Below are 21,440 nucleotides of genomic sequence, written 5' to 3' on the forward strand. Positions count from 1 at the left end.
TGCTCTGAGCAGTTTGCTGCTTTGGGGCAGTTTTCCGCTTTGGGAGGCCGACTAAGTTTCCCTTGCCACCTCTCTCAATAGGATTTCTCAGCAAACAATATGATTTCTCACTCAACAACGCTGCTATGAGCATCAGTGTATAAATGTGTGAGGCCCTTTGAATTGTAGAGAGTACACACCCAGAAGCGGAAATGCTGGATTATATGGTAATCCTTGTTTAGAGACAGAGTATCGCTCTGTCACCCAGGCTGGAATGCAGTGGTGCAATCCTGGCTGACTGCAACCTCTGCCTCCTGGGTTCAAGCAATTCTTAACCCTCAGCCTCCTGAGTAGCTGGGATTACAGGCCTGCACCGCCACGCGTGGCTCGTTTTTGTGTTTTTAGTAGAGATGGATTTCACCACGTTGGCCAGACTGGTCTTGACCTCCTAGCCTCAAGTGATTCACCTGTCATGGCCTCACAAAGTGCTGGGATTACCAGTTTGTGCCACCATGCCTGGCCTGTTTTACACTTTTTGATGAAAAGTTTAAACACTGTTTTCCATAGTTAAGCTCCATTTTATATTCCCAGTAAGAGTACACACGGCTTCCAGCTGCTCAGCATTCTCTCTAAGACTTTATTTTCTGTATGGATTACAGCCATCCTAATGAGTCTGAGGTGGCCTCTCCATGTAGGTCTTCTTTTTTTGAGATGGAGTCTCGCTCTGTCACCCCGGCTACTGTACAGTGGTGCAATCTTGGCTCACTGCAATCTCCCCCTCCCAGGTTCAAGCAATTCTCCTGCCTCAGCCTCCTGAGCATCTGGGAATTCATCAGCCAAGCTGGTCTCAAACTCCTGACCTCAAGTGATCCGCCCATCTCGGCCTATCAGAGTGCTGGGACTCCAGGCATGAGCCAGTAAGTCCAGCTTCTCCGTGGTTTTGGTTTCCCTAATAGTGATGGTGAGCATCTTTTTATGTGCTGATTGGCCATTTGCACCTCTTATTTGGTAGACTGTCTATTCACATCCTTTGCACATTTCTGAACCACGTTAGTGGGGTTTTTGTTGTTACATTGTGAGAGTGCTTTATCTGTTCTAGATGGGAACTCTTTGACATGTGATTTGTACATCTGTCATTCCGTAGGTTTCCTTTTCAGTCTGTTAATAGTATCCTTCGATGTAATCCAATCTGTCTACTTTTCCTTTTGTTGTTTGGGCCTTTGGTGTCATATCTAAGAAATCATGGCCAAAGGAAGCTATCCTTCTATGTTTTAGAAGTTGTCAGCTGGGAACAGTGGCTCCTACCTATAATCCCAGCACATTGGGAGGCCGAAGTGGGTGAATCATGAGGTCAGGAGTTCAAGACCAGCCTGACCAAGATGCCCTGTCTCTACTAAACATACAAAAATTAGCTAGGCGTGGTGATGGGCTCCTGTAATCCCAGCTACTTGGGAGGCTGAGGCAGAGAGTTGCTTGAACCTGGGAGTCGGAGGTGGCAGTGAGTCGAGATCACGTCACTGCACTCCAGCCTCAGTGTCAGAGTGAGAGTCTGTCTCAAAAAAAAAAATGAGTTGTATGGCTTCAGATCTTACACTTGGTTCTTTGATTCATTATTGAGGGTTTTTTTTTTTTTTAAAAAACATGATATAAGGTAACGCTTTAACTTTATTCTTTTGCCTGTGGACATCTAGTTTTCCAACGCCATTTGTTGAAAGACTGTCCCTTCCCTGATTGAAGTCTTGGCATCCTTATTGAACTCATTTGACCATATGTGTAAGAGTTTTATTCTGCACTCTGTATTCCATTCCACTGGTCTCTCTATATGTCTTTATTGCCGTACCACACTTTTGACCACTGTAGCTTTTTTTTTTTTTTTTTTTTTAAAGATAGAGTCTTGCTCTGTTACCTGGCTGGAGTGCAGTGGCACAATCTCGGCTCACTGCAACCTCTGCCTCCTGGGCTCAAGGGATTCTTCTGCCTCAGCCTCCCGAGTAGCTTGGACCACAGGCGTGTGCCACCACACCTGGCTAATTTTTGTATTTTTCGTAGAGATGAGGTTTCATCATGTGGGCCAAGATGGTCTTGATCTCTTGACCTCATGATCTGCCCACCTCAGCCTCCCAAAGTGCTGGGATTACAGGCTTGAGCCACCATGCCCAGCCCTCTGTGGCTTTCAATAATACATTTTGAAACTGAGAAGTAAAACACTTCCAGCTTTGTTACTTTTTCAAGATTGCTTTGGCCATTTGGAATCTCTTGAAATTGCATATAAACTTTACACAATTTATAAGGATAGATTTTTCTGTAATTGAAGAAAAAATGTCACTGAGATTTTGAGAGCAATTAAACTAAACCTGTAGATCACTTTGAGTCGTATTGACATCCTAATGAAACTAAGCCTTTTAATACATAAATATGAGATGCCTTTACATTTGTTACATAGTCGGTCTCTGGAACTGAAAACCCTGCGAGAGTCTGCCTCCTGGTTGAGTTTATTCCTGTTTTATTCTTTTTGATGCCATTGTAAACTGAGTTTTTTTTTTTCCCCCAGATAGTGTCTCACTATGTTGCCCAGGCTGGGGTACACTGGCTATTTACAGGCATAATTATTATAAAAACTGACAGCATTGACCTGCCAGGCTCAAGTGATTCTCCTACCTCAGCCTCCCAAGTAGCTGGGAATATAGGCATCCACAACCAAGCCAGAAGAAACTATTTTCTTAATTTCCTTCTGGGATTGTTGACTGTTAGTGCGTAGAAATGCAACTGACTTCTGTATATTGATTTCATAATCCTAAAACTTGGACAAATTATTAGTTCTAACAGTTTATTTTGTGCAGTCTTCAAGATTTTCTACAAAGAAGATCATGTAGTTTGTTAACAGAGAAAATTTTACTTCTTCCTTTCCAATTTCGATGCCTTTTCTTTTTCCTTTCTTTCTTAATAGCTCTGGCTAGGATTTCCAGTATTATGAAAGCATGCATCATTGTTTTATTACTCATCTTGGAAAACTTTGTCTCATCATTGAGAACGATACTAGCTGCATGTTGTTCATATGACCTTTATTACGTTGAGGTTGTTTTGATTTCTAGTCAATTTGTTTTTAATCATGAAAGGATATTAAACTTCATGAAATGCTTTTTTTGTACTAATTGAAACAAATTATGTGTTAATTTCTCTGGTCAGGTGCTAGGGGGAAGGATGACATGAAGTCAGGAGTTCGAGACCAGCCTGGCCAACATGGTGAAACCCCGTCTCTACTAAAAATACAAAAACATGGTGGTGGACGCCTGTAATCCCAACTACTTGGGAGGCTGCACCACTGTACTCCAGCCTGAAGGACAGAGCAAGATCGTATCTCAAAAAGATAATAAAAAGTGTCTTAATATTTCTTTTTTTTATGAGAGTTCATAAGATGCCTTTATTTTGTAACTTACAATCACCTTTAAATTTGTCCTTCAAGTGTTAACTCTAACTGGTGACTGTTTTTCTTAAATACTTCACTGGCATTCAAGAGAGAAAAAGAATTTAGCCCTTGATTTAAAATAAATAAACCCGGCCAGACACGGTGGCTCACACCTGTAATCCCAGCACTGTAGGAGGCCGAAGCATACAGATCATGAGATCCGATGTTTGGGACCATCCTGGCCAACATGGTGCACCCCCATCTCCACTAAAAACACAAAAAAACTAGCGGGGCATGGTGGCACATGCCTATAATCCCAGCTCCTCAGAAGATTGAGGCAGGAGAATTGCTGGAACCCAGGAGGAGAAGGTTGCAGTGAGCTGAGAATGCTCCACTTCACTTCAGCCTGGGCGACTGAGCAAGACTCCATCTAAATAAAGAAATCAATCAATCAATCAAACCCACCCACCCACCCTAAGAGGAAGACAGAGGACCTTAACTGCAGATAGTACTCCATTGTTACCCTGTGGCTATATATCTTCTGAGATGCCTGTCGTCTCAGATGTTCTGTTGATGGCTGTAGTCGCTGAAAGTTTTGTATTTACATGGTCAGAACATTGAGTGCTTCTGTTTGATTCCCAGATTCTCCAACCTTCCCATGGAGTCACACCACCTCCTGTCTTGGCACTTCATGAGTCCAGTGGTCTTTCACAAGAGGATCTGGTTGGCAGACCGTGACCTTGGTTCCTGCTTCTATCCGTAGATTTATTCTTAGCAGCCACCACCTTTTTGGTACTAGAACAGTGCGTTTTTTATAGTGCGTTCATCGGTGGATGCTGAGACCACAACCCGGTCATTTGGATGTTCAACTAATGCTTTATGACGCAGTCCCTGCAACTCACCAACCCGTGCCAGAACTCACTGGAGCTCAGGTGTGTAGCACTACCTTGTTTCTCTATGGCTGGGAGTGCAAACATGGTTGATGTGTTTATTTCCCATTTTTACTTTGCAGGTTTTGTTTTGTGAGACAAGCTCTTACTCCATCATGCAGCCAGAAGTGTAGTCATGGTTCACTGCAGCCTTGACCACCCATATTCAAGCCATCTTTCCTCAGCCTCCCAAAGTGCTAGGAATACAAGTGTGGCCTACATTTGAGCTTTGAGTTCATTATTTATTCTAGAAATGAATCTCTGGAGATGAGTTCTTCATCTGATAGTTGGTTTGTAAAAGTTTTTCCCAAACTGTAGCTTATCTATGGAAATAATAATGTTATTCTGTTTTTTTATACATTAGGCAATAGCTCTAGTTACACCTCTGCCATATTAACAAAAATTTCATCCTCACACCCTTGACATTAGAATTGAAAGCATAGGGGGGTTTCACCCCTTGCAATATTTAATTCAGTATAATTGTTATCTGGTTTACATTAGTGACCATATCAGAGCATGGTGTACACCTCTTGCCATATTCCGAGTATTTCCCTATGGGCCGCAACATTTCCCTCTCCTTCTCTGGATATTAGGAGCAATATTTCAGGATGGTCGACCAGTCCCAGTCACATCGTAAGTAATGTCATCTGTAATCCCCTAGTTATTAGGAACAGTATCACCGGGGCTTGTGTGATTTCTAAGATATTTGGAGTAATATCCTTTAACTTTTTGAATATTACCAACAACACTACAGTAGTGGTGTACGCTTCCTGCGATATTCAGGCTATGGTCATCCTTTGTCCCCAAGATATTGTTAACTGCACCACAGAAGTGTTTTAATTTGCCTGTGATATTGGAACAATCACAAAGTGTACACGTGCTTTCACAATGAGAGTAATGCCTACTTAGGATACAATGCATAATATCACGAAATGGACACACATGTGTGTATACCCACTTTGATTTTAGAAGTCATTTTTATCTAATATATTAAAAATCATATCCCAGAATATACTCATGATGTGTGCACTTATTGGGATATTACAAACAATGCACAGAATATGTACCATATATATATTGACTGTGATGGGCGTATGTGTACACAAAAGAGATGTACATTAAATGTACATAATCTGTAAAATATGTAGAATTATATATACACAATATGTACACAATAGGTATGTAAATAATGTGTACAATATGTACATTTATTATAATACCACAATGATATCATATAATCACAAAAGCTTATACAATCCCAATACACAGGTAATACATAATATAAATATACATATTGCACACATTATGTACATTTACATTTATTGTGATATGTACACATGTACATCATGTACCCATTATGTAGAGATGTATAGTATGTGCACGTATATATTGTGCACAGTATGTACATATGGACACTATGCACACATATGTACATATAATGTAGATATGCATATTTTGTACATGAGTACATATTATGCACAGTATGTACATGTATAAACTATGTACACACATGCGTGTACACCCACTTGGGTAACTGAATTAATTTCTAATATGCTAAAAGAAATATTAAAGAATATACTCATAATGTGTACATTTACTGGCATATCAAAATAAATGTATGAAATAGGTACAGTCTGTATATTTATTCTGCTGTACATGTGTGCACCCAATATGCAAGTTGAAAAATGTACAAAATCTGTAAAATATGTTCCTTTATATTTCTATCATGTGTACACAATGTATAGGTACATGTTTGCTATATGTACATCTACTGCAATATCACAATAATATCATATCCCAACAGCATATATAATCACAATAAATGTGTAACACATAACAATATAATTGTACATATGCAAACATTATGTATTTACATTTATTGTTAAATGATGATGTGTATGCATGTACATAATGTACCCATTATGTAGAGATGTACAATATATGCACATGTACATATGTGTGCACGGTATGTACATATGTACAGATATGTACATACAGTGTAGACATGTACATTGTGTACAAGAGTACATAATATGCACAGTATGTACATGTGTAAACCATGTAAACACCTGGGTGTACATCCACTTTGGTCACTGTAGTAATTTCTATCTAATATGCAAAAAATTATATCCCAGAATGTACTCATAATATATACATGTAATGGCATATTGCAAGAAATGTATATAATAGGTACAGTCTGTACATTTACTCTGATGTACATATGTGTACACAATACAGATGTACAATAAATGTACATAATCTGTACAATATGTATATTATATGTACATAATGTGTACACAATACGTATGTACATAATGTGTACAATATGTCCATTTATTGTAATATCACAATGATATATAATCACAACAGCATATAAAATCACAATGCACATGTAATACATAATATCAATATAAATGTACAGATTGCAAACATGTACATTTACATTTATTGTAATATTACGATATGTACACATGAACATGTATACATTATGTTCACATGTACACCCTGTACCCAGTATGTACACATGTACATCATGTACCCATAATGCACAAATGTACAATATATGCATGTGTATATATGTGTGCACAGTTTGTATATATGTATGCTATGTACACATACATACATATAACGTACATATGTACCTTCTGTACACAAGTGCATAATATGCAAAGTATGTACATGTATAAGCAATGTACACACATGCGTGTACACCCACTTGGGTAACCAAAGTAATTTCTATCTAATATGTTAAAAGTAATATCCCAGAATGTATTCATAATGTGTACATTTATTGGCATATAACAATAAATGCATAATATAGGTATAGTCTGTATATTTGCTCTGCTGTACATATGTACACCCAATACACAAGTAGAAAAAATCTACATAATCTGTAAAATATGTACCTATAGATTTCTATGTGTACAAAATGCATAGGTACATAATGTGTGCATTATGCAAATTTCTTAGAATATCTGTGATAAAATATCACAGTAAGATATATAATCACAGTAATATATACATATCTTATATCACAAAGAGTACATGTTGCACACATTTGGTATGCATTAGGTACACATGTATTGTGCACATACTATGTACATATATAATGATTGTGATAACACCATACGTACACGTGTACAAATATGTGCCCACTATTTAAACTATGTACACATGTAGAAATAGGTGCAAACTATGTACCTATGCAGAGCATGCTGTTACCACAGCCCTTCTCGTAGCAGCCCCCAGGTCCACCCTGGCTACTTAAGGACACCCTGGCTAGGGGGCTGTGCCCACAGCCCCTGCCAGAGGGCCCATAACAGCTCCCAGGCCCACCCTGGCTTCTTACAAACCCCCTGGATAGAAAGCTGTGCCCACAGCCCTGCCAGAGGTCCCATAGCAGCCCCCAGGCCCACCCTGGAGTCTTTGGGACCCCTGGCTATGGGGACCCCTGTTGCAGCTCTTGGGGAAATACTCTGAATACAGCAAGACATGTACACCATGCTCCGATATGGTCACTAATGCAAACAAAAAAACAAGTATACTGAATTAAACATTGCAAGGGGTGAAACCCCCCTGTGCTTTCACTTCTAATGTCAAGGGGGTGAGGATGACATTTTTGTCAATATGACAGAGGTGTAACTAGAGCTATTGCCTAATATATGAAAAAACAGAATAACATTATCATTTCTATATGATATGGTCTCCAGTATCATATTACACCACATTTTCAAAATAGCTGGTCCCCAGCAGCTGTGGGCATAGCGGCCAAGTGAGGGGGTCCCTAGGCAACCACTGCCTGCCTGTGGCCTGCTACAGGACCTTTGGTGGGGGCTGTGGGCACAGTGCCATAGCCAGGGGGTTCCTAAGCAGCTGTGGTGGGCCTGGGGTGTACTACAAGCCCTCTGGGGGTGGCTGTGGGTACAGTCACCTAGTCAGGGTGTTCCTAAGTAGCAGGGTGAACCTAAGGGCAGCTACTTGCCCTCTGTCAGGGCCTTGGACACAGCCCCATAGCCAGGGGTCCCAAAGACACCAGGGTGGGCCTGGGGGCTGCTACAGAACCTCTGGCAAAGCTGTGGGCACAGCTTTATAACCGGGGGCTCCGTAAGAAGCCAGGGTGGGCCTGGGAGCTGTTACCGGCCCTCTGGCAGGAGCTGTGGGCACAGCCCCCTAGCCAGGGTGTCCTTTAGCAGCCAAAGTGGGCCTGCGGGCTGCTAAAAAGGGGCTGTGGTAATAGCGTGCTGTGCATAGGTACATAGTTTTCACCTATTTCTACATGTGTACATAGTTTAAATAGGGAGCACATATTTGTACACATCTACATATGGTGTTATCACGATAAATGTACATGTACATAATACGTGCACAATACATATGTACCTAATGCATACCTAATGTGTGCAATATGTACTCTTTTTGATACTACATGGTATGTATATATTACTGTGATTATACATCTTATTGTGATTAAATATATTTTATCATTGGTATTTTTAAAAATGTGCATAGTGCACATATTATGTACCTATGCATTGTGCACATATTATAGAAATAGTTACATATTTTACAGATTACATTTTTTTGTACATGTGCATTGTGTACACATAGGTACAGCAGAGTAAATTTTCAGACCTTACGTATTTAATACATTTATTGTGATATGCCAATAAATGTGCACATTATGAGTAAAATCTGGGATATTATTTTTAGCATATTACAAATTCCTTCGGTTACCAAAGAGGGTGTACACCCAGGTGTGTACATGGTTTATACATGTACATATTGTGCATATTATGTACTCGTGTACAGAATGTACATGTCTAAATTATATGTACATATGTGTGCATGGTGTGTACATATGTACACATGTACACGTGCATATATTGTACATCTGTACAACATGGGTACATGTGTACGTACTGGATACATGGTGTACATGTGAACATAATGTGTATGTGATGTTCATGTTTATATATGGTAATGTTACAATAAATGTAAATGTACATAATGTTTGCAATCTGTACATTTATATTGATATGTATTACATGTGCATTGTGATTTTATATGCTGTTGTGGTTATATGATAATGTGATATTACAATAAATGGACATATTGTACACATGTACATACCTATTGTTTACATATTATGTACATATAATATACATATTGTACAAATTATGTACATTTATTGTACATCTGTATTGTGTACACATATGTACAGCAGAGTAAATGTACAGACTATACCTATTTTATACATTTATTTCAATATGCCAATAAATGTACACATTATGAGTACATTCTGGGATATAATTTTTTGCATATTAGCTAGTAATTACTCCGGTGACCAAAGTGGGTGTACATTTAGGTGAGTAAATGGTTTATACGGGAACATATTGTGCATATAATGTACTCGTGTACACAATGTACATGTCGACATTGTATGTACATGTGTACAGATGTACATACTGTGCACACATATGTACACGTGCATATATTGTATATCTGTACATAATGGGTACATGATGTACATGTGTACACATCATATCACAGTAAATGTAAATGTACATAAGCTTTGCAATACATTTATATTGATATTATGTATTACATGTTTATTGTTGATTATATATGCTGTTGTGATAAGATATTGTGATATTACAATAAATGTACATATTGTACACATTATGTACCTATGCATTGTGTACATATTACGGAAATATAAAAAAACATATTTTACAGATTATGTACATGTTTTCTACTTGCGTATTGGGTGCACTTATGTACAGAAGAGTAAACGTACAAACTGTACCTATTTTATGCATTTATTGTGATATGCCAATAAATGTACACATGAATACATTCTGAAATATTTTAGCATATTAGATAGAAATTACTTTAATTAAGTGGGGGTACATGCATGTGTACATAGTTTATACATGTACATACTGTGCATATTATGTACTTGTGTACATAAAATACATGTCTACATTATATATATGTATGTGTACATAGTGTACATATGTACATACTTTGCCCACATATATTCACGTTTATATATTGTACATCCGTACATAATGGGTACATAATGTACATGTGTACATATAATATCACAATAAATGTAAATGTATAAAATGTGTGCAATATGTACATTAATATTACGTATTGCCTGTGTATTGTGATTTAATAGGCTATTGTGATTGTATGATATTGTGGTATTACAATAAATGTACATATTGTACACATGTACATACCTACTGTGTACACATTGTTTACATATAATTGTACATATTTTTTTATTGCATTTTAGGTTTTGGGGTACATGTGCAGAACGTGCAAGACAGTTGCATAGGTACACACATGGCAGTGTGTTTTGCTTCCTTTCTCCCCTTCAGCCACATTTTTCATTTTTCCCCAGGCTATTCCTCCCCACCTCCCCCCCTGCTGGCCCTCCCCATTTCCCCCAATAGACCCCAGTGTTCAGTACTCCCCTCCCTGTGTCCATGTGTTCTCATTTTTCATCACCCTCCTATGAGTGAGAATATGCGGTGTTTCATTTTCTGTTCTTGTGTCAGTTTGCTGAGGATGATGTTCTCCAGATTCATCCATGTCCCTACAAATGACACGAACTCATCATTTCTGATTGCTGCATAATATTCCATGATGTATATGTGCCACATTTTTCCAATCCAGTCTATCATCAATGGGCATTTCGGTTGGTTCCAGGTCTTCGCTATAGTAAACAGTGCTGCTATGAACATTCGTGTGCATGTGTCCTTATAATAGAACGATTTATAGTCCTTTGGATATATACCCAGTAATGGAATTGCTGGGTCAAATGGAATTTCTATTTCTAAGGCCTTGAGGAATCGCCACACTGTCTTCCACAATGGTTGAACTAATTTACACTCCCACCGACAGTGTAAAAGTTTTCTTTTTTCTCCACATCCTCTCCAGCATCTGTTGTCTCCAGATTTTTTAATGATCGCCATTCTAACTGGCGTGAGATGGTATCTCAATGTGGTTTTGATTTGCATCTCTCTAATGACCAGTGATGATGAGCATTTTTTCATATGATTGTTGGCCTCATATGTCTTCTTTCATAAAGTGTCTGTTCATATCCTTTGCCCATTTTTGAATGGGCTTGTTTGTTTTTTTCCTGTAAATCTGTTTGAGTTCTTTGTAAATTCTGGATATCAGCCCTTTGTCAGATGGGTAGACTGTGAAAATTTTTTCCCATTCTGTTGGTTGCCGATCCACTCTAGTGACTGTTTCTTTTGCCGTGCAGAAGCTGTGGAGTTTCATTAGGTCCCATTTGTCTATTTTGGCTTCTGTTGCCAATGCTTTTGGTGTTTTGGTCATGAAGTCCTTGCCTACTCCTATGTCCTGAATGGTTTTGCCTAGATTTTCTTCTAGGATTTTTATGGTGCCAGGTCTTATGTTTAAGTCTTTAATCCATCTGGAGTTAATTGTAGTGTAAGGTGTCAGGAAGGGGTCCAGTTTCTGCTTTCTGCACATGGCTAACCAGTTTTCCCAACACCATTTGTTAAATAGGGAATCCTTTCCCCATTGCTTGTTTTTGTCAGGTTTATCAAAGATTGTATAGTTGTAGATATGTTGTCTTGCCTCCGGTGCCGCTGTTTTGTTCCATTGGTCTATATCTCTGTTTTGGTACCAGTACCATGCTGTTTTGATTACTGTAGCCTTGTAGTATAGTTTGAAATCCGGTAGTGTGATGCCCCCCACTGTGTTCTCTTTGCGTAGAATTGACTTGGCTATGTGGGCTCTCTTTTGGTTCCATATGAAGTTCATGGTGGTTTTTTCCAGTTCTGTGAAGAATAATTGTACATATTGTACAGATTATGTACATTTATTGTACATCTCTATTGTGTACACATATGTCCATCACAGTCAATGTACATATGGTACATATTCTGTGAATTGTTTGTAATATCCCAATAAGTGTACACATCATGATTATGTTCTGGGATATGATTTTTAGTATATTAGATAAAAATGACTTCCAATATCAAAGTGGGTATACACAAATGTGTGTCCATTTCATGATATTATGCATCGTATCCTAAGTAGGTATTACTCTCATTGTGAAAGCAACAGTACACTCTGTGATTGTTCTAATATCACAGGCAAAGTAAAACGCTTCTGTGATGGCAGTTAATAATATCCTGGGGACAAAGGATGACCATAGCCTGAATATCACAGGAAGTGTACACCACCACTGTAGTATTGTTTCTAAAATTCAAAAACTTAAAGGATATAATTCCAAAAATCTCAGAAAGTGCACAAGCCCATGGTGATATTGTTCCTAATAACCAGGGGATTACAGATGACATTACTCACGATGTGACTGGGGCTGTATGCCGGTCCTGGGATATTGTTTCTAATATCAGGAGAAGGAGAGGAAAATGTTGCTGCCCATAGGGAAATACTCTGAATACGGCAAGAGGTGTACACCATGCTCTGATATGGTCACTAATGTAAACAAGAAAACAATTATACTGAATTAAACATTGCAAGGGGTGAAACCCCCCTATGCTTTCAATTCTAATGTCAAGGGAATGAGGATGACATTTTTGTCAATATGGCAGAAGTGTAACTAGAGCTATTGCCTAATATATAAAAAAATGGAGTAACATTATCATTTCCGTATGATATGGTCGCCAGTATCATATTAAACCACATTTTAAAAATATCTGGGCCCCAGCAGCTGTAGGCATAGCAGGCAAGTGAGGGAATCCCTAAGCAACCACTGTATTCCTGGGTCCTGCTGTGGGCACTTTGGTGGGGGCTGTGGGCACAGCACCCTAGCCAGAAAATCTTTAAGCCACCATGGTGAGCCTTTGGGCTGCTACACGCAGTCTGGTGGTGGCTGTGGGTACTGCCACATAGACAGGGTGTCCCTAAGCAGCCATGGTGGGCCTGGGGTCTACTATGGGCTTTCTGGGGGTGGCTGTGGGCACAGTCACCTAGTCAGGGTGTCCCTAAGCAGCAGAGTGGGCCTAAGGGCAGCTACTTGCCCTCTTGCAGAGCCTTGGACATAGCCCCATAGCCAGGGGTCCCAAAGAGGCCAGGGTGGGCCTGGAGGCTGCTATAAGACCTCTGGTGGGGCTGTGGGCACAGCTTTATAGCCAGCCGGTCCATAATAAGCCAGGGTGGGACTGAGAGCTGTTACAAGCCCTCTGGTAAGGGCTGTGGGAAAATCCCTTTAGCCAGAGTGTTTTTAAGCAGCCAGGGTGGACCTGGGGGCTGCTACGAGGGGGGCTGTGGTAATAGCGTGCTCTGCATAGGCACATAGTTTGCACCTATTTCTACATGTGTACATAGTTTAAATAGTGGGCACATATTTGTACACGTGTACATATGGTGTTATCACAATCATTATATTTGTACATAATGTGTGCACAATACATGTGTACCTAATGCATACCTAATATGTGCAATATGTACTCTTTGTGATACTACACGATATGTATATATTACTGTTATATATCTTATTGTGATTATATTTTATCACTCATATTCTAGTAAATTTGCATAGTGCACACATGTACCTATGCATTGTGTATACATTTTAGAAATATATAGGTACATATTTTACAGATTATGTACATTTTTTGTACATGTGCATTGTGTACACATGTGTACAGCAGAGTAAATGTAAAGAATTTACCTATTTTATATATTTATTGTGATATGAAAATAAATGTACACATTATGAGTACAATCTGGGATATTTTTAGCATATTAGAAATTCTCCTCGTTACCAAAGTGGGTTTACACCCATGTGTGTACATATTTTGTAAGTGTACATATTGTGAATATTATATACTCATGTGCAGAATGTACACATGTACATTATATGTACATATGTGTATGTAGTGTACATATGTACATACTGCACACATAGGTACATGTGCATATATTGTACATCTGTACATCATGGGCACATGATGCACATTTGTAGGTAATGGGTACATGATGTACATGTGTACGTACTGGGTACATGATGAACAGGTGTACATACTGGTTACATGATGTTCATGTGTACATATCATAATATTACAATAAATGTAAATGTACATAATGTTTGCCATCTGTACCTTTATTTTGATATTATGTATTACATGTTCATTGTGACTTTATATGCTTTTGTGATTATATGATATTGTGATATTACAATAAATGGACCTATTGTACACATTATGTACATACCTATTGTGTACACATTATTTACTTATAATAAATGTACATATTGTACAGATTATGTACATTTATTGTACATCTGTATTGTGTACACATATGTACACCAGAGTAAATGTACAGACTGTACCTCTTTTATACATTTCTTGCGATATGCCAATAAAAGTACACATTATGGGTCCCTTCTGAAATATAATTTTTTGCATATTAGATAGAAATTACTCCAATGACCAAAGTGGGTGTACAGTTAGGTGTGTACATGGTTTATATGTTTACATGTTGTGCATATAATATACTCATGTACACAATGTACATGTCTACTATATATTTACATTATGTGTACATATGTACATACTGTGCACACATATTTACACGCCCATATATTGTACATCTGTACATAATGAGTACATGATGTACATGCATACACATCATCATTTAACTAAGTGTAAATGTACATAATGTTTGCAATGTGTATGTTTATATTGATATGTGTTACACGTTTATTGTGATTATATATGCTGTTGTGATGATATTGTGATATTAGAATAAATGTACATATTGTACAGATTATGTACCTATGCATTGTGTACACATTATAGAAATATAAAGAAACATTTTACAGATTATGTACATTTTTTCAACTTGCATATCGGGTGCATATATGTACAGCAGAGTAAATGTACAGACTGTACCTATTTTATACATTTATTGTGATATGCCAGTAAATGTAAACATTATGAGTACATTCTGAAATATTTGTTTTAGCATACTAGATAGAAATTACTTCGGCTAGCAACGTGGGTGTACATGCATGTGTGTACATAGTTTATACATGTACATACTGTGCATATTATGTACTCGTGTACAGAAAGTACATATCTACATTATATGTAGGTATTTTACATAGTGTACATATGTACATACTGTGCACACATATATACATGTGCATATATTGTACATGTGTACATAATGGGTACATGATGTACATGTGTACGTACTGGGTACATGGTGTTCATGTGAAAATGTGTACATGATGTTCATGTGTACATATAATATTACAATAAGTCTGAATGTACATAATGTTTGCAATCTGTACATTTATATTGATATTATGTATTACATGTGCATTGTGATTTTATATGCTGTTGTGATTATATGATATCATTGTGATATAAAATAAATGGACCTATTGTACATATTATGTACATACCTATTGTGTACACATTATGAACATATAATATACATAATGTACAGATTATGTACATTTATTGCACATTTTTATTGTGTACACATATGTACACCAGAGTAAATGTACAGACTGTACCTATTTTATACATTTCTTGTGATATGCCAATAAATGTACACATTATTAGTATATTCTGGGATAAAATGTTTTGCATATTAGATAGAAATTACTTCGCTACCAAAGTGGGTGTACACCCAGGTGTGTACATGTTTTATACTTGTACAGATTATGCATATTATGTATTTGTATACAGAATGTACATGTCTACATTATATGTACATATGTGTACATAGTGTCTATATGTACATACTGTGCACACATATGTACACGTGCATATATTCTACATCTGTACATAATGGGTACATGATGTACATGGATACACATTATTTAACAGTAAATGTTAATGTACATAATGTTTGCAATATGTACATTTATATTAATATGTATTACATGTTTATTGTGATTATATATGCTGTTGTGATATATCATTGTGATATTACAATAAATATGCATATTGTACACATTTTGTACCTATGCATTGTGTACACATTATAAAAATATAAAACATATTTTACAGATTATGTACATTTTTTTAACTTTTGTGTTGTGTGCACATATATATAGCAGACTAAATGTACAGACTGTATCTTATATACATTTATTGCAATATGCCAATACATGTACACATGAGTACATTCTGGGATATTTCTTTTAGCATATTAGATAGAAATTACTTCGGTTACCCAAGTGGGTGTACACGCATGTGTGTACATAGTATGTACTTAGGCACAGAAGGTACATATGTATATTACATGTATGTATATGGACATAGTGTGCATATGTACATACTTTGTACACATATATACATGTGCATATATTGTACATCCATATGTAATGGGTACATGATGTAAATGTGTATGTATCAGAATATCACAATAAATGTAAATGTACATAATGTGTGCAATATGTTTATATTATATATTATTAGTGTATTGTGATGTTATAAGCTGTTGTGATTATATCATTGCAGTGTTACAATAAATGAATATATTGTACACATTATGTATATACCTATTGTGTATACATTGTGTACATATAATTGTACATATTGTACAGATTATGTACATTTATTGTACATTTGTATTCTGTACACATATGCCCAACAGTCAATGTACATATGGTACGTATTCTGTGCATTGTTTGTAATATTCCAATAAGTGTACATATCGAGTATATTCTGGGATATGATTTCTAATATATTAGATAAAAATGACTTTCGATATCAAAGTTGGTATACCCACATGTTTGTCCATTTTTTGATATTATGCATCATATTTTAAGTAGGTATTACTGTCATTGTGATAGCAAGTGTACACTATGAGATTATTTCAATATCACAGTCAAAGTAAAACACTTCTGTGATGCAGTTAATATCCTGGGGACAAAGGATGACTATAGACTGAATATTGCAGAAAGTGTACACCACCACTGTAGTATTGTTTCTAATATTTAACAACTTAAAGATATTACTCCAAATATCTTAGAAAGTGCACAAACCCCCCATGATGTTGTTCCTAATAACCAGGGGATTAGAGATGACATTACTCACGACATGACTGGGGCTGAACGCTGGTTTTGGGATATTGTTTCTAATATCCAGAGAAGGAGAGGAAAATGTTACCACCTATAGGGAATACTCTGAATATGGCAAGAGGTGTACACCATGCTCTGATATGGTCACTAATGTAAAGAAGAAAACAGTTATATTGAATTAAACATTGCAAGGGGTGAAACCCCCCTATGCTCTCAATTCTAATATAAGGGGAGTGAGGGTGACATTTTTGTCAATATGGCAGAGATGTGACTAGAGCTATTGCCTAATATATAAAAAAAAATTTTCATTTCTGTATGATATGGTCACCAGTATCATATTACACCACATTTTCAAAATAGCTGGTCCCCAGAAGCTGTGGGCATAGCGGCCAAGTGAGGGGGTCCCTAAGAAACCACTATATGCCTGGTGCCTGCTACAGGCCCTTTAATGGGGGCTGTGGGCACAGTGCTCTTGCCATGGGGTCCCTAAGCAGCCATGGTGGGCCTTTGAGCTGCTACAGGCAGTCTGGCACTGGCTGTGGGTACTGCCACATAGCCAGGGTGTTTCTAAGCAGCCATGGTAAGACTGGGGTCTACTATAGGCTTTCTGGGGGTGGCTGTGGGCACAGTCACCTAGTCAGGGTGTCCCTAAGCAGCAGGGTGGGTCTGGGGGCTGCTACATGCCCTCTGGCAGGGCCTTGGACGAAGCCCCTAGCCAGGGGGTGTCTAAGACACCAGGGTGGGCCTGGCACTTGCTATGGGACCTTTGGCAAGGCTGTGGGCACAGCTTTATAGCCAGGAGGTTTTTAAAAATTCACAGTGGGCCTGGGAGCTTTTACAGGCTTTCTGGCAAGGGCTGTGGGCACAGCTCCCTAGCCAGGGTGTTTTTAAGCAGCCAGGTTGGGCCTGGGGGCCGCTGCAGGACTTCTGCTGGGGCTGTGGGCACAGCTTTCTAACCAGCAAATCTGTAAAAAGCCAGGGTTGTCCTAGGAGCTCTTACGGGTCCTCTGGTAAAAGCTGTGAGTAAAGCCCCCTAGCCAGGTTGTCCTTAAGCAGCCAGGGTGGACTTGGGGGCTGCTAAAAGGGGGGCTCTGGTGATAGCATGCTCTGCATAGGTACATAGTTTGCACCTATATCTACATGTGTACATAGTTTAGTGGGCACATATTTGCACACGTGTACATATGGTGTTATCCCAATCATTATATATGTACATAATGTGTGCACAATACATGAGTACCTATTGCACACATTAGGTATGCATTCTTGTTGATGTGTGGATTTAGCTCTCAAAATTGACCATGTGGTTTGACTGGAAATTTTGAAAACACTTTCTTTGTAAAATTCAGAAGATAGAATTTCAGAACCCATTCAGTCCTACAGTTAAAACAAAATATTCCAGAATGAAAATTAAAAAAATATATGGTGATAATTCTTGTTGATGTGTGGATTCAGCTCCCAGAATTGAACATATGCTTTGCCTTGAAATTTTGAAAACACTTTCTTTGTAAAATTCAGGAGAAAGAATTTCAGAGCTCATTGAGTCCTATAGTTAAAACAAAAAAATTTCAGAATAAAATCTAAAAAACTGTACGGTGAAAATTCTTGTTGATCTGTGGATTCAGCTCACAGAATTGAACATGTGGTTTAACTTGAAATTTTGAAAAAACTTTGTGGAATTGAGGAGAAAAATTTCAAAACCTACTGAGTCCTAAAGTTCAAAAGAAATATCCCAGAATGAAAACTAAAAAAAATGTATGTTGAAAATTTTTGTTGATGTGTGGATTCAGCTCTCAAAATTGACTATGTTGTGTCACTTGAAATTTTGGAAACACTTTCTTTATACAATTCAGGAGATAGAATTTCAGAGGCCATTGAGTCCTACACTTAAAATATCCCAGAATGAAAACTATAAAAAAGTATGGTGAAAATTCTTGTTGATGTGTGGATTCATCTCACAGAATTGAACATGTGGTTTGTCTTGAAATTTTGAAAACAGTTTTGTTGTAAAATGGAGGAGAAAAAATTTAAGAGCCCATTGAGTCCTATAGTTAAAACAAAATATACTTTGATGAAAATTAAACAAATATACAATGAATGTTCATGTTGATATGTGGATTCAGCTCACAGAATTGAACATGTGGTTTCACTTGTAATTTTACAAAGAAAACACTTTCTTTGTAAAATGCAGGAGAAAAAAATTCAGAGCCCATTGAGTCCTATATATAAAACAAAATAACCCAGAATGGAAACTAAAAAAAAACCGTGAATTTTTTTTAAGAATTTTTAATTTTCATTATGGTATGACAAATGTGTTTTCAAAATTGCAAGTCAAATTACATGTTAAATTTTGTGAGCTGAATCGACACACCGAAAAAGAACATTCACCATTTTTAAATTTTCATTATGGTATATTTTGTTTTAACTATAGGATTGAAGAATGGGCTCTGAAATTCTTTCTTTTGCATTTTACAAAGAAAGTGTTTTCAAAATTTCAAGTCAAACCACATGTTCAATTCTGTGAGATGAATCCACACATCAAAAAGAATTTACACAATACTTTTTAAAAGTTTTTATTCAGGGATATTTTATTTTAACTGTAGGACTCAATGGGCTCTAAAATTCTTTCTCCTGATTTTTACAAAGTGTTTTCAAAATTTCAAGTCAAACCACATGGTCAATTTTGAAAGCTTAATCCACACATTAAGAAGTATTTTCTTTTTTTTTTTTGAAAGTTTCGCTCTTGTTACCCATGCTGGAGTGCAATGGCGCAATCTCAGCTCACTGCGACCTCCGCCTCCTGGGTTCAGGCAATTCTCCTGCCTCGGCATTCTGAGTAGCTGGGATTACAGGCATGCGCCACCATGCCCAGCTAATTTTTTGTATTTCTAGTAGAGACGGGGGTTTTACCATGTTGACTAGGATGGTCTCGATCTGTTGACCTTGTGATCCACCTGCCTCAGCCTCCCAAACTGCTGGGATTACATGCTTGAGCCACCGCGCCCGACCTAAGAAGTATTTTCAACGTAATTTATTTGTTTTCATTTTGGGATATTTTGTTTCAAATTTAGGACTCAATGGGCTCTGAAATTCTTTCTCCTGAGTTTTACAAAGAAAGTGTTTTCAAAATTTTAGGTCAAACTACATGTGCAATTTTGGGAGCTGAATCCAAACATCAACAAGAGAAGAGTTTTTATTATACAGCTTTTTAGTTTTCATTCTGAGGTATTTTGTTTAAACTATATGACTCAATGGGCTCTGAAATTTGTTCTCCTGAATTTTACAAAGAAAGTGTTTTCAGAATTTGAAGTCAAACCACATATTCAATTTCGTGAGCTGAATCCACACATCAACAAGAATTTTCACCATCTATTATTTTAGTTATTATTTTGAGATATTTTGTTTTAATTATAGGACCCAATGGGCTCTTAAATTCTTTCTCCTGAATTTTACAAAGAAAGGGTTTTCAAAATTTCAAGTCAAACCACATGTTCAATTTTGTGAGGTAAATCCACATATCAACAAGAATTTTCACCTTATATTTTTTTAGTTTTCATTCTGGGATATTTTATATTAACTGTAGAATTCAATGTGCTCTGAATTGTTCCTCCTGAATTTTACAAAGCAGTTTTTCAAAATTTCAAGTCAAACAACATGGTCAATTTTGAGAGTTGAATCCACACATCAACAAAAATTTACATCGTACATTTTTTTCGTTTTCATTCTGGGATACTTTGTTTGATCTTTTGGACTTAATAAGCTTTGAAATTTTTTCTCCTGAATTTTACAAAGAAAATGTTTTCAAAATTTCAAGTCAAACCACATGTTCAAATTTGTGAGCTGAATCCACACATCAACAAGAATTTTTATTGTACAGTTTTTTAGTTTTCATTCTGGGATATTTTGTTGTAAATATAAGACTCAATGGGCTTTGAAAATCATTCTATTGAATATTACAAAAAAAGTGCTGTTACAATTTCTTGTCAAATGACATGTTGAATTTTGTGAGCTGAATCCACACATCAACAGGCATTTTCACTGTACATATGTCTGGTTTTCATTCTAAGATTTT

At 37.2% G+C, this 21,440-nt stretch overlaps 1 protein-coding gene across 1 annotated transcript in view; it reads left to right on the forward strand.

Moving 5' to 3' along the window:
• The window catches only part of LOC128930912 (uncharacterized), a 174,573-nt gene that overhangs the window by 148,141 nt on the left and 4,992 nt on the right, over window positions 1–21,440 (forward strand). The window contains exons 11-12 of the mRNA XM_078364445.1: window positions 765–896; window positions 4,028–4,317. The gene's annotated coding sequence lies outside the window, so the exon portion shown is untranslated. The remainder of the gene's footprint in view (window positions 1–764; window positions 897–4,027; window positions 4,318–21,440) is intronic.

The sequence above is a fragment of the Callithrix jacchus genome, chromosome Y (assembly GCF_049354715.1).
Source record: "Callithrix jacchus isolate 240 chromosome Y, calJac240_pri, whole genome shotgun sequence".
Classification (NCBI taxonomy): Eukaryota; Metazoa; Chordata; class Mammalia; order Primates; family Cebidae; genus Callithrix; species Callithrix jacchus.